This window comes from Lactuca virosa, chromosome 7 (genome assembly GCF_052849685.1).
Source record: "Lactuca virosa cultivar CGN04683 chromosome 7, Lactuca_virosa_CGN04683_v6, whole genome shotgun sequence".
Classification (NCBI taxonomy): domain Eukaryota; kingdom Viridiplantae; phylum Streptophyta; class Magnoliopsida; order Asterales; family Asteraceae; genus Lactuca; species Lactuca virosa.
In genome coordinates this window covers 258,822,977-258,838,230 of record NC_136432.1, presented here as the reverse complement: position 1 = coordinate 258,838,230, position 15,254 = coordinate 258,822,977, and positions in this window count along the sequence as shown.

The window sequence follows — 15,254 nt, the reverse complement described above, 5'->3', positions numbered from 1 at the left end:
GTGCCTGGTTCCACCAGCTGTTATTGTAAATTGTAATGTAATACTGTAGATTGTATCTTGTAAACTAGTACTTTGAAGATGTACTTATGTTTAGTTAATTATACACTAACGTATTGTTAATATCTTTTTAATGAGTTATTATAACCATACCGAGACTAGATGGCCTGAAACACGCTTTGAAGGCATTAAAATTGTTGATAACAACTGTCACTCGTAGGCGTGTATGCCCGACTATAGCTAGCAGTCTGAGTGCGGGGTTGTCAATCCCAATATAGATCTATACACACTTCTTTCAATCCCCGACTGGAGATTCTGGTTATAATATCAGGACATTGTGACGACCCGAAATTTCTCTTTTGTATAAGCCATTCAATTCAATCAAAGTCAGACTCGTTTCTGCTATCTTTTAGCATTGTTTAGGGTCTGTTTAAGTGTTCTAAGCTTAAGTACAATCAAGTTTGGGTTTAGATATGAGTTAATAAAGTCGTAAAGTTGCATTTTGGGCCAAACACTCCTTCAGGAGGAGTGTACGGCCATAGCCGTACACCCCCTCATGGCCGTACACTCTCCCTATATAAGTGATCATTAGCTTTTTTCCAACACTTTTTTACACTTCCAAGCCTAGATTTCGGATTTCTCTCTCAACTATCATCACATTTCTCACCAAGATCTTCAAAGATGTAAGTGCTTTCCACCTTGATTGTTGCTACCTTACTTTATCTAGTGGTGAATCCATGTTTTCATCTCATTAATCTCATCTTTGGCTAGATCTTCATCCTTCACCAAGAACACAGACTAGTTCTTGGTGGCTATAAACCCTCTCCAAGCTTCCAAATCGTGAGTAACTGCTTCCTATGCTTGTTATCTACTAGAGATGCTTGATATTCACCTTGAAATCGACCAACGTAGCATGAACATGAAGGGTGTACGGCCGTAAACCCAGGTGTACGGCCATACACACCTCATAGGGCCGTAAACCCTCTTTGATGCTCATTATTCGCCTTAATCTTGCATTAAAACTAAGCATGGGACCTAGAACACTTCCTTGATGCTAGTTAGGACCTTGAATACACCTCAAATGCACACTTCTTCATGAGCGTACGGCCGTACACTCATGGGCCGTACACCCATGGCCGTACACACCTTAGTGTGGTCGTAAACCTCTCTCATTCAATCACATATGATTTTGACACTTAGTTTCAAGTGTTTCCTAGCCCCTAGGGTGGTTTCCTATCATAACTAGTTGTGATATACCCTAATTTGATACATGTATGTGCTATTACATGCTAAATAGGATCCGTTTGTGTTCGAGACTTCACTTGACACTCAGCATTCCATATCGATCCTTCATTCAAACCACTCACTTCAGGTGAGTCCATACCTCTATGTCTTTACGGTTTTTAACGTTTTCAGGGGGGATACAAGCTAAACATAAATGATTTGTGAAACTTATACAAAAAGACTTCAATAACTTAACACGGATGAAATTGATACAACCATACAGTTTTCTACACTTTTATAAAACATACAAATATTCCATCCCTTCTTGTACTATGCTGAGCATAAGGGGAGTTTTTCATAATAATCACAGAACTTTCAATGTAAGACATGAACCGAACGCACAAATGAACATATAAACTATAATAGGTATAGTTTATGGAACAATTTACAAGACAAAGATTCAATGCAACCAGACATATAAACTATATAAAGTGTAGTTTATTAACTATGTAGACAACGAACTAAATTCAATGGTTTCATTTTATTCTACATGTAATCATTAGTATAGCATTTTATGAGTGAACATTCTTTGCGTACTTATTTAAGTACTAACAAAAGCCCTGAGATTATAACCAGATTCTCCCAGAGGGGGAACGTGAGTTTGTGTATAGATCTATACGGGATTGACAATCCCGCACCATAACTGCTAGCTACAGTTAGGCCGGCAGGCCTGGGTGACAAAGTCATTTCGATTCCGACGCCTGAAGAACGTCGTTCAGGCAATTCAATGGTCAAGTATGGTTACAACAACTCATAAATTTGGTACTAAGAATATACGATTAATGTATGAATGGTAACAACTTCAATTGGTTTTATTATAAAGTAATATAACTACTATACATATTACAATTTTCAGAACTTCCGAATGTACTATGCATACTAGTGATGATCAGGTTTTTTTTATGCAAACAGAGATTTTCTTATTCAATCAAACAATGCACAACACATTCAATGAGATTCAGTAACAAAATACATATGTTTGAAAATAATGGATTTTCTTGGAAACATACGAATGTTTTACAAATTCATCAAAAGATTGTCAGTACAAAAACATGCTTATGAACTCACCAACTTTATGCTGATACTCTTTCAAAACTGCTTGTATTCTCCGGAAAACAGTAGACAGGTACCTCTTGGAGTTTTTGAGAAGACGGAGCGTATAGCGTCACGTATTTTTCTTTTGCTTATGCTTTTGATTGTATAAAGTCACGAACTAAACACATGTAATTACCTTTTTATATATTCAATGTAATGGTTATGTTTACTTTGATTACTGTAATGCAATGGTTGTGGTACTAAACATGACGTCATCCACCCCCGAGCGTTTTCGCCGTTCCGGTTTGGGGGTGTGACAGATTTGCATCAGAGCTCTTGTTTATAGTGAACTAAGTATACCGAACCTTACATGGTATACAACTATAAACACTAAGGGGCCGAAGTGCTCTGAAGTAAAAGTATACTTTTAAAATATAAGTATTTTTATAAGAAGTATACAAGTATACATGAGTACCAGAAACAATGTCATAAGTAGAACAAACACAAAAGTATTTGGAAGTTGGATGCTGCGGTTAAACCTGGATAGTTATGTAATCATGTCTGGGGTCAATATAGCCTGATCAACTATATTCATTCGAGACATGACCAACATGTGTCTGGGAGTGACTGTGTTGTTGCAGCAAGCCTAAAACTTACCAAGCCATATTCATCAAGATATCAATAGAACAGAACATACAACTTAAAATACTATAGGAGTATTTTAGCTAGAGCCGAATACAGTATAGGGATTCATTCCAAGTGTTTCTACTTATTTATTTCTAACGATAGTTTACTTGTATTAGTAATATTTCCATGCTTATCGCTTAGTAGAACACTTTAATTATCAGGATGAGATATATCTTGTTTCATATATCTTGATTTGAAAATCTAGGGGACTTACCATCCTCTTCTTCCTGATTGTTTCTAGAACAAGAAGCCTCCCCGAAAGAGACCCAACAGAAGGAACAAGGACCCTCCGCCGCCGCCACCTCCTCATTTCGACCCAACTATGTTCCAGGCAGCAGTTACAGCTGTTGTGGCTGCTGCGATGTCGCAGATAAATCAAGGCAGCTCTGGTGGATCTGGAGGTGGACCCGATTCTCAAAGTCACGATGGAGGTCAGGACATCAAAAGGATTGTTCCTATATGGACTTCATGAATGCCAAACCCAAGTCCTTCGACGACAATGGTGGAGTTATTGCCTTAACCCGATGGTTCGAGAAGATCGAATCCATCTTCGAAATTTGCGCCTGTTCCGAAGCCAACAAGGTGAAATTCGCCACATGCACCTTCACCGACAGAGCATTGACCTGGTGGAATGGTCGAGTCAAATCCCTAACCCTGCCGATTGCCAATGCCATGGGTTGGGAGAGCCTGAAAGAACTCATGCTGGCGGAGTACTGCCCAAGGGGCGAAATGCAGAAGTTAGAGCACGAGCTATGGAACCTGAAGATGAAGGGTTCTGACATTGCTGCCTACACCTCTAGATTCTATGATCTGGCTCTCCTCTGTCCGGGAATGGTCACCCTGATGGGTTTTTGAGCATTCTAACACTTCCTAAGTGTACATGCAACCCTAATAACCTTGAATCTATGTTTTCTCTATATACATGCAAATTTCTTTTTCAAGGTTATTTCCTAACTAGCATAGCATGGGGATTACATAAAACATAAAAACTAGTAGAAATACATACCTTGTTGTTGCTTGGATTCCTTCAAGACTTTGTGAGCCTAGCACCCCAAATGTTGTGCCTCAAATGCTTCACACAACACTACAAGACTTGGAATAACTTGAGAGAATGTCACTTAGCCTCAAAATCGGTTATGCCCTCTCTAGAAAACACTAGGTCAACTAGGTCAACTAGGTCATGATTTTGCTAGCCATAGGGTTTCTTTTATAGTGTTGTCACAATTAGGGTTTACACATGAATGCCCTTAATTGTCATGACTCTTGATTTCTCATGACCCATGGGTTTGTAACTCCCATGGACTATCCATGGAGCTCCATATGGTTATAACCAAACCCATAAACCATGGATCATTAATCCACCATAAAAGAATTGATGATTGTCATAATCAACCCTATATATTTAATTAGTCTCACTTTGATCACCAAATTAATACTAGATTAATACTTGATCAATACTAATTAAATAATACTATTATTAATATATTAGAACTTATAATATATTAATAATCATAAGTGCCTTATTCTCTCATTTAGTCTATCCAAGTATTGCAATGCCATGCAACCCAAATGGACCATGCCGGGTCGGGTCAAGTACATACCAAATAAAGTTATGGACTTAGACACTATATCCAACAGTCTCCCACTTGGATAAGTCTAATAACTATATTTGCAAATATGACTTCAAAATCCGACTAGCAATCGTAGCTCTTTCAAAGTCTCTCAGAACTGAGATGATGATGATACGCCATTTAAGATAAGTGATCATATAATCCTCTGTTCTCATGATATCAGCCGGACAAACACATGGAACATGGTCTTACTTATTGTCCAGCATTTGTTTCTCGATCTCTGATTTGTTTCGACATAGAACTAAATTGAACACATCAATTAGGTTCTGACTGGGCCCGGTACATAGGTCAAAACCAAATCATCGAGGGGCCCAGATATTGCTTCTATTTCTAGAAGGAACAGATAAACTTCGACTGATATGCTTGTACTAACTACTTGTTGAATTATTCACAAAGGCACGTTTTATGACATCGAGTTACCAATGCGTTTTCGTGCAATCAATGAATAACCAACTCATAGTCAACAACTCATATCTCTAGGTTTGAAGATTTATATGATATTACCGTCTCACGATCACTCGAGATAAATTCCATGAAGTGATGCAAGTGAGCGTGGGTTGGATCCAATAATCAGCCCTTATGAGTACTCATGAATGTTGTAGCAACCATTGCATTGTCCAAAGCACTTTTAGACAAATCATACAAGCCAAATTCATGACAGTCTTAAATCAATACTTACTTCCAAAGTTTGACTGACTGTGGATGGTTTGAATAATAACATAATTATTCTGGAAGTAAAAACATGCAAAATTGAAACATAGTAAACAATCAACACAAGATAGTAACACCTTACTCATAAATAAATAACAACTTTTATTTATCATCAAATGTCAATTACATTTTACAAGTTTCAGGAATCTAATTATTGAAACTAATATCATCCTTCAGCCCAATGCGCCTCGCATGCTGTAGATGCTTAACCCTGCTCAGTCCCTTCGTGAGGGGATCTGCCGGGTTCTCATCTGATGATACCCTCTTAGCCACGAGGAGTCCTTCTTCTATTCGATATCTGATGAAATGGTATTTTCTGTCAATGTGCCTAGATCTCCCGTGATCTCTCGGTTTCTTAGCCAAAGCAACCGCACTTTCATTGTCACAGAAAATTTCCATTGGCTCCTTTATAGCTGGTACAACTCCAAGGTCTCCGATGAAGTTCTTTAGCCATATCGCCTCCTTAGCTGCTTCACTTGCTGCTATGTACTCTGATTCACAAGTAGAATCAGCTACTGTCTCCTGCTTGGAACTTTTCCAAGTAATTGCCCCTCCATTTAGGATAAAGACCCAGCCTGACTGAGAGCGGAAATTATCCATATCAGTCTGGAAGCTAGCATCGCTATATCCTTCCACTCTCAAGTCATCACTGCCTCCGAGGGTAAGGACCCAATCCTTAGTCCTCCGCAGATACTTGAGAATGTTCTTTACCGCTGTCCAGTGTGCCTTGCCAGGGTTCCCTTGATATCTACTGACCATGCTCAAAGCAAAGGCCACATCAGGGCGAGTACAAGTCATAGCATACATGATCGAGCCCACAGCGGAAGCATATGGTATATGACTCATCTCAGCTATCTCAGCCTCTGTACTCGGACTCTGAGTCTTACTCAGCTTGGCATTACTCTGGATTGGTAATTCTCCTTTCTTGGAATCTTGCATACTGAACCTCTTCAGTACCTTATCCACATAAGTACTTTGACTAAGTCCAATTAGTCTCTTACTCCTATCTCTCAATATCCTTATCCCTAGGATATAGGCAGCTTCTCCAAGGTCCTTCATAGCGAAACACTTCCCAAGCCAGGACTTAACCTCCTGCAAGGTTGGGACGTCGTTTCCTATGAGGAGTATGTCATCCACATACAACACCAAGAAGCTAACTATGCTCCCACTAGCCCTGACATACACACAAGACTCATCCTCACTCCTAGAAAAGCCAAACTCTTTGACTTTCTCATCAAAGCAAAGATTCCATCTGCGAGATGCTTGTTTCAATCCATAAATGGATTTATCAAGCTTACACACTCTATTAGGGTATCTTGTATCGACAAAACCCTCTGTTTGAGCCATGTAAACATCCTCAGCCAACTTTCCATTAAGGAAAGCAGTTTTGACATCCATTTGCCATATTTCATAATCATGAAATGCAGCTATGGCTAACAATACTCTAATAGACTTAATCTTAGCTACTGGTGAGAAGGTCTCATCATTATCTTACCTTTCCATCCATTTCGATCTTCTTCTTGAATATCCATTTGCACCCAACTGTCTTACGACCTGGTACATTGTCAACCAAGTTCCAAACTTGATTGTCATACATGGACTGAATCTCGCTGTCCATAGCCTCCTTCCATTTAGCAGACTCAGGGCCTGCCATGGCTTCCCTGTAATTATTAGGTTCATCCAAATCTATTAGTGTACTGTCACTAATAAATGTATCACCTTCAGTGGTGATGTGATAACCATAATAAAAATCAGGTGTGTTCCTCACCCTAGTGGAACGTCTTGGAGGTACAGACTCATCTATCGGATCAACAGGAGTTTCCTCCTCAGGTTGGTCGATAACATTTGAGGTTCCTTCACCACTTGACTCTTGAAGCTCTTCAAGGTCAATTTGCCTCCCACTGTCCCCTTGGCTTATGAATTCTCTCTCACGAAAGACTCCTCTTCTTGCTACAAAGACCACATTATCACTGGGTCTGTAGAAGAGGTAACCAAAGGATCTCTGTGGGTAGCCGATGAAAATGCACCTCTCACTTCGAGGTTCAAGCTTATCATGAGTCTCACGCCTCACGAAAGCTTCACAACCCCAAATTTTGATGTGGTCCAAATTGGGAACTTTCCCAGTCCACATCTCGTGAGGTGTTTTGGCAACCTTTTTAGTAGGGACTAGATTAAGGATATGGGCGGCAGTCTCTAAGGCATACCCCCAGAAAGAGATTGGTAACGAAGCTCGACTCATCATGGAACGAACCATATCCAACAAGGTTCGATTGCGCCTCTCAGCTACACCATTCAACCGTGGTGTTCTGGGGGTGTCAATTGTGAGACAATCCCACATTCCTTAAGATAGTCAAGGAACTCAATGCTAAGATACTCTCCTCCCCGATCGGATCGGAGCATCTTGATGTTCCTGCCCAATTGATTCTCCATTTCCTGCTTAAACTCTTTGAACTTTTCAAAGGTTTCTAACTTATGCTTGATTAAGTAAATATATCCATATCTACTATAATCATCAGTAAAAGTCACATAATAGCGATTAGCATCCCTTGTACCAACTCTGAAGGGCCCACACACATCCGTGTGTACAAGGTCCAACAAACCTTCACCCCTATCACAAGTACCTGTGAAGGGTGACTTTGTCATTTTTCCAAGTAAACAAGACTCGCAACTATCATCTGACTTGAGGTCAAATGATTCCAAGACTCCAGCCTTTTGGAGTTGGCCTATGCGCTTCTTGTTAACATGTCCAAGACGACAATGCCACAAGGATGCTTTATCCAAGCTATCTGAAGAATCAATACACAACACATTATTTCCTAGATTGTCTACAACATTCACGGCTTCATATACACCATCACAAGGTAATGCTTTAAAGTAAAATACATCATTGTAATAAACATTAATAGCACCATTTTTATTATCAAATGAAAATGAAAAACCTTGTTTGTACAAGCCATGAAAAGAAATAATATTTCTCGCCATTTCGGGCGAGTAACAACACTTATTCAAATCTAACATTAACCCATTATTAAGCAATAAAGAATAAACTCCTATCTTGGTAACAGGTGATGCTTTCCTGTTGCCCGTGACTAAGTTTATCTTCCCGTGCTCCACTTGCTCACTTCTTCTTAGTGCCTGCAAATCAGTACAAATGTGAATACCACACCCTGTATCAAGCGCCCAAGAATTAGCATTAGATGAGTTGTTAGACAATATTGTGTAAATACCTGCATGGGTGGGTTTAACCTTCCCATCCTTTAGATCTTGCAGATATTTGGGGCAGCTTCGCTTGAAGTGTCCCTTATCCTGGCAATAGAAGCACTGTGCTTCCTTTGGGTTTGAAGAAGGAGTAATGGGACCTTTCTTTGTCCCACTTGAAGAGGAACCATCAAGAGTCTTACCCTTGGTACCCTTCGAAGGGTTTTTCCTCTTCTTACCCTTTCCCTGCCCAATAGCCAGAACAGGGGCTATTGAAGGAGTAGAAGTAGCAACCGCTTTACCCTTAAGGCCATTTTCAGCTGTCCTTAAGAGTCCTTGAAGTTTGCTAAGTGTGACTTCCTCCTTGTTCATATGATAAGTCATACGAAACTGATCACAACTTGGAGGTAGTCCTTGAAGTTTGCTAAGTATGTACCTTTCCATCCATGTCGGTCTTCTTCTTGAAGATCCATTTGCACCCAACTGTCTTACGACCTGGTACATTGTCAACCAAGTTCCAAACTTGATTGTCATACATGGACTGAATCACGTTGTCCATAGCCTCCTTCCAATTAGCAGACTCAGGGCCTGCCATGGCTTCCCTATAATTATTAGGTTCATCCAAATCTATTAGTGTACTATCACTAATAAATGTATCACCTTCAGTGGTGATGTGATAACCATAATAAAAATCAGGTGTGTTCCTCACCCTAGTGGAACGTCTTGGAGGTATAGACTCATCTATCGGATCAACAGGAGTTTCCTCCTCAGGTTGGTCGATAGCATTATAGGTTCCTTCACCACTTGACTCTTGAAGCTCTTCAAGGTCAATTTGCCTCCCACTGTCCCCTTGGCTTATGAATTCTCTCTCACGAAAGACTCCTCTTCTTGCTACAAAGACCACATTATCACTGGGTCTGTAGAAGAGGTAACCAAAGGATCTCTGTGGGTAGCCGATGAAAATACACCTCTCACTTCGAGGTTCAAGCTTATCATGAGTCTCACGCCTCACGAAAGCTTCACAACCCCAAATCTTGATGTGGTCCAAATTGGGAACTTTCCCAGTCCACATCTCGTGAGGTGTTTTGGCAACCTTTTTAGTAGGGACTAGATTAAGGATATGGGCGCAGTCTCTAAGGCATACCCCCAGAAAGAGATTGGTAACGAAGCTCGACTCATCATGGAACGAACCATATCCAACAAGGTTCGATTGCGCCTCTCAGCTACACCATTCAACTGTGGTGTTCTGGGAGGTGTCAATTGTGAGACAATCCCACATTCCTTAAGATAGTCAAGGAACTCAATGCTAAGATACTCTCCTCCTCGATCGGATCGGAGCATCTTGATGTTCCTGCCCAATTGATTCTCAACTTCCTGCTTAAACTCTTTGAACTTTTCAAAGGTTTCTGACTTATGCTTGATTAAGTAAATATATCCATATCTACTATAATCATCAGTAAAAGTCACATAATAGCGATTAGCATCCCTTGTAGCAACTCTGAAGGGCCCACACACATCCGTGTGTACAAGGTCCAACAAACCTTCACTCCTATCACAAGTACCTGTGAAGGGTGACTTTATCATTTTTCCAAGTAAACAAGACTCGTAACTATCATCTGACTTGAGGTCAAATGATTCCAAGACTCCAGCCTTTTGGAGTTGGCCTATACGCTTTTTGTTAACATGTCCAAGACGGCAATGCCACATGGATGCTTTATCCAAGCTATCTGAAGAATCAATATACAACACATTATTTCCTAGATTGTCTACAACATTCACGGCTTCATATAGACCATAACAAGGTAATGCTTTAAAGTAAAATACATCATTGTAATAAACATTAATAGAACCATTTTTATTATCAAATGAAAATGTAAAACCTTGTTTGTACAAGCCATGAAAGGAAATAATATTTCTCGCCATTTCGGGCGAGTAACAACACTTATTCAAATCTAACACTAACCCATTATTAAGCAATAAAGAATAAACTCCTATCTTGGTAACAGGTGATGCTTTCCTGTTGCCCATGACTAAGTTTATCTTCCCGTGCTCTACTTGCTCACTTCTTCTTAGTGCCTGCAAATTAGTACAAATGTGAATACCACACCCTGTATCAAGCACCCAAGAATTAGCATTAGATGAGTTGTTAGACAATATTGTGTAAATACCTGCATGGGTGGGTTTAACCTTCCCATCCTTTAGATCTTGCAGATATTTAGGGCAGCTTCGCTTGAAGTCTCCCTTATCCTGGCAATAGAAGCACTGTGCTTCCTTTGGGTTTGAAGAAGGAGTAATGGGACCTTTCTTTGTCCCACTTGAAGAGGAACCATCAAGAGTCTTACCCTTGGTACCCTTCGAAGGGCTTTTCCTCTTCTTACCTTTTCCCTGCCCAATAGCCAGAACAGGGGCTGTTGAAGGAGTAGAAGTAGCAACCGCTTTACCCTTAAGGCCATTTTCAGCTGTCCTTAAGAGTCCTTGAAGTTTGCTAAGTGTGACTTCCTCCTTGTTCATATGATAAGTCATACGAAACTGATCATAACTTGGAGGTAAGGAATGGAGAATGATGTCAATCGCCATTTCCTCAGGAAAGTCAACATTTAGCTTCAGCAACCGGTCAATGAACCTTTGCATCTTCTGCAAGTGACCGGTGATGGGTTCACCATCCTTCATCCTTGCGGTTATCATGGAGGAGATGATTTCATACCTCTCCTGACGCGCGCTCTGATGGTACCTTTCCATCAGATCCAGGTGCATCTCATAGGGGTAGAAATCTTCATAGGATTTTTGAAGTTTAGGAGTCATGGTGGCCATCATGATGCTTGCTACTTTAGTAGCATCCTTTTCATGTGCAACAAACTCCGCAAACTCTTCAGGAGTAGCAGTGGCTTCATTCACAACCTTAAGCTCCCTATTGAGGACATATTCTTTGTCCTCATAGCGGGTAATCATTCTGATGTTTCTGATCCACTCGTTGAAATTGGATCCATCAAATATAACCTTACCACACAAGTTCATAAGGGAAAAGGAGCCTGTTGGGTTTGAGCCAGAAGCATTGTTGGAAGACATCTGAAAGGAAAGAAAGACAAGTTTCATTAGATTAGGAATCCATAATAATTCACCCAAATGAAATATTAAGGCTAGGATCCAACAAACTATTTATAGTTGGAAGAGGGATGCCGTAATCCATACTATAAAATATTTGAAGGTAGGTAAATGACGATTTACCAATTTCCACCATAAGAACGAAATATTTTATTATTAGGTTTTATTGGTTTTGAAACTCCTAGATCTTTTGAGATACATTCAACTTTTCAATGGCATGTTTGAATCTCGATTGTGCCCTCTCAAGTTTGTGACTGGGATGCCGAGGATCACAAACAAGGTGTGAATAACCATACAAATTGACTTGGTACCCTCAACAATATTACCTAATCGATGTGCCGGTTAACCACACACGCTCCACCGATCTATAATAAGGTCAAGTTACCCTTTGCCACTCTTACTAGTCCATGTTAGTGTGCCGGTTAACCACACACGCTCCACTAACGACTTGGTAAGGTACATAGTGTAATTTTATGGGCTAGCACCAATTTCACATTTTCTTAAAGTAACTAAGATTGGGAATTTATAATGTATAGTTACTTTATAATTCATTATACTTTTAACGAGTATTTAAAGTCGTATCCTACCCGTTCGGCTAACGACCCTCCACCGATCAAGGAAGCGGTGGGTGAGAGTGGACACCCATTAAGTCACCATTTTATAGGCAACAACCTTATACCCCCCTTATAGACCGGCTTCGTGAATGAGGCCTACTAACGGTAAGAATGACATATTCTTATACATATCTATATAATAAAATTATAATAATAGTATAAGTGTTGATTTTTAAACCTTTTAAAAATCTAAGGTTTAATTTGGAATTAAAGTATTAGAGTGTAAGACTTTTCAAATTCCAAAACTTGAGGGCAAGAATTGAAACTATTCCAAGTCTCTTCAATTTGTAACTTATGAGTTTTAATGGTTCATAAAAATGAAGACTCTTCATTTTATGAAACTTCTTTAGTTCTTTAATCATAATTAAAAGAAGTGACTTTTGGTTATCCATAACTTGAGGACAAGTTATGGACACCATCATAGCCATTAAGATCATGAATTAAACATACATGGAGGTTACATATAATTCCTATGATCTTCTAAAAACTCATAAGAACACAAATTCATGTCAAGCAATTTCAAGAAAATCATATAACTATATACAATACTTGAAAATTGATAAAAGCCATGTAAAATGGGTTAACATAATCATTATCATTTTGAAAAACAAATTTTACAAGTCCAAAACAGATTGGGATAATGATCTTAATCCATTTCCAGCAACAAAACTCGAAAAAACTGCCCAGCACGTTCCTACTCGCCGAGTGCATTATTCTACTCGGCGAGTAGAATGAACTTGTTCATGGACTCGGCGAGTCCTCCCCATGGACTCGGCGAGTCCAGTCGTCAGAGTGCAGAATTTTTGATTTTTAAGCAGTTTTGCATCAAGTATACAGAAAACAATCCTAGGCTCTGATACCACTGATGGGTTTTTGAGCATTCTAACACTTCCTAAGTGTACATGCAACCCTAATAACCTTGAATCTATGTTTTCTCTATATACATGCAAATTTCTTTTTCAAGGTTATTTCCTAACTAGCATAGCATGGGGATTACATAAAACATAAAAACTAGTAGAAATACATACCTTGTTGTTGCTTGGATTCCTTCAAGACTTTGTGAGCCTAGCACCCCAAATGTTGTGCCTCAAATGCTTCACACAACACTACAAGACTTGGAATAACTTGAGAGAATGTCACTTAGCCTCAAAATCGGTTATGCCCTCTCTAGAAAACACTAGGTCAACTAGGTCAACTAGGTCATGATTTTGCTAGCCATAGGGTTTCTTTTATAGTGTTGTCACAATTAGGGTTTACACATGGATGCCCTTAATTGTCATGACTCTTGATTTCTCATGACCCATGGGTTTGTAACTCCCATGGACTATCCATGGAGCTCCATATGGTTATAACCAAACCCATAAACCATGGATCATTAATCCACCATAAAAGAATTGATGATTGTCATAATCAACCCTATATATTTAATTAGTCTCACTTTGATCACCAAATTAATACTAGATTAATACTTGATCAATACTAATTAAATAATACTATTATTAATATATTAGAACTTATAATATATTAATAATCATAAGTGCCTTATTCTCTCATTTAGTCTATCTAAGTATTGCAATGCCATGCAACCCAAATGGACCATGCCGGGTCGGGTCAAGTACATACCAAATAAAGTTATGGACTTAGACACTATATCCAACACACCCCGGAAAGCAAGAAAATTGAGAGATACATTTGGGCTTTGACGCCCCCAACTCAAGGAAATGTCCTGGCTGCTAAGCCTACCACTTTTGACAGCGCCAAGTGCCTGGTGCAGACGCTTATAGATCACGGGGTTGATCTGGATGAAGTAACAGCCACTCCCGAGCTACCAGAGGAGAGTGGTGGGAAGAAGAAATTTTGGAACAAGCGTAAGGGCCAGTCTTTGCAGGAGCCCTCCAAGAAACAACAAACAGTGGCAGTCCACGCTGCTACTACTCCTGCTGCTATTCCCACCACTCCAACAACTCCCAGCCGCTATGCTCGAAACCTACCCCTGTGCAACAAATGTAACTTCCATCATTTGGGAGTTTGTAGAGAAATGCAATGCAACAAGTGTGTCAGAAAGGGGCATACAACACGATTCTGCAAGACACCAGCTCAACCGACCAACCAGGCTACTGAAGCAGGCGTGGGTCAAGCCTGTTATGGCTGTGGGGAGGTTGGGCACTTCAAAAGAAATTTCCCCAAGGCAACAATAGGTGGTAACACAGGGAAAGTGATGGCGATGGGCCAGGAGGAGGCAATTGCTGATCCCATAGTTGTTACGGGTACGTTCCTCCTCGACAACTCTTATGCGTGCATTCTTTTCGATTCCGGTGCAGAGAGAAGTTTTGTTAGTCATGCATTTAAGCATCTACTCAAATGTAAATCCCAACCTTTAACTGAAACATTTACCGTCAAGATGGATAACGGAAAAAAAGAGAGCGCTAACGACATATTCATAGGCTGTACCCTTACCCTGAACAGTCATTCCTTCCCAATTGACCTTATGCCAGTTTCCATAAAAAGCTTTGATGTCATTATTGGTATGGATTGATTGAGCCCCAATCATGCCGATATCCTTTGTTATGAAAAAGCCATCCATCTCAATCTTCCATCTGGTGAAACTCTTGTAGTTTACGGCGATAAACTCAGCTTAAATCTTCGCATCATTTCATGTATCAAAGCTCAGAATTATCTGCGAAAGGAGTGCCATGCATTCCTAGCCCATGTTGTTGACGAACGGAAAAAGTTAAAGACCTCGAGAGCATCCCCGAAGTCTGCAACTTTCCTGATGTCCTCCCCGAAGACCTTCCAGGGATCCCTCCCGAGCGCCAAGTCGAGTTCCGTATCGACTTAATCCCCAGAGCTACTCCTGTGGCTAAATCCCCGTACTGCCTAGCACCGGCAGAAATGCAAGAGTTGTCCAGCCAGCTCGATGAGCTGCTCAACAAATGATTCATAAGACCGAGTTCCTCACCCTGGGGAGCCCCGATCTTTTTTGTGAAACAGAAGG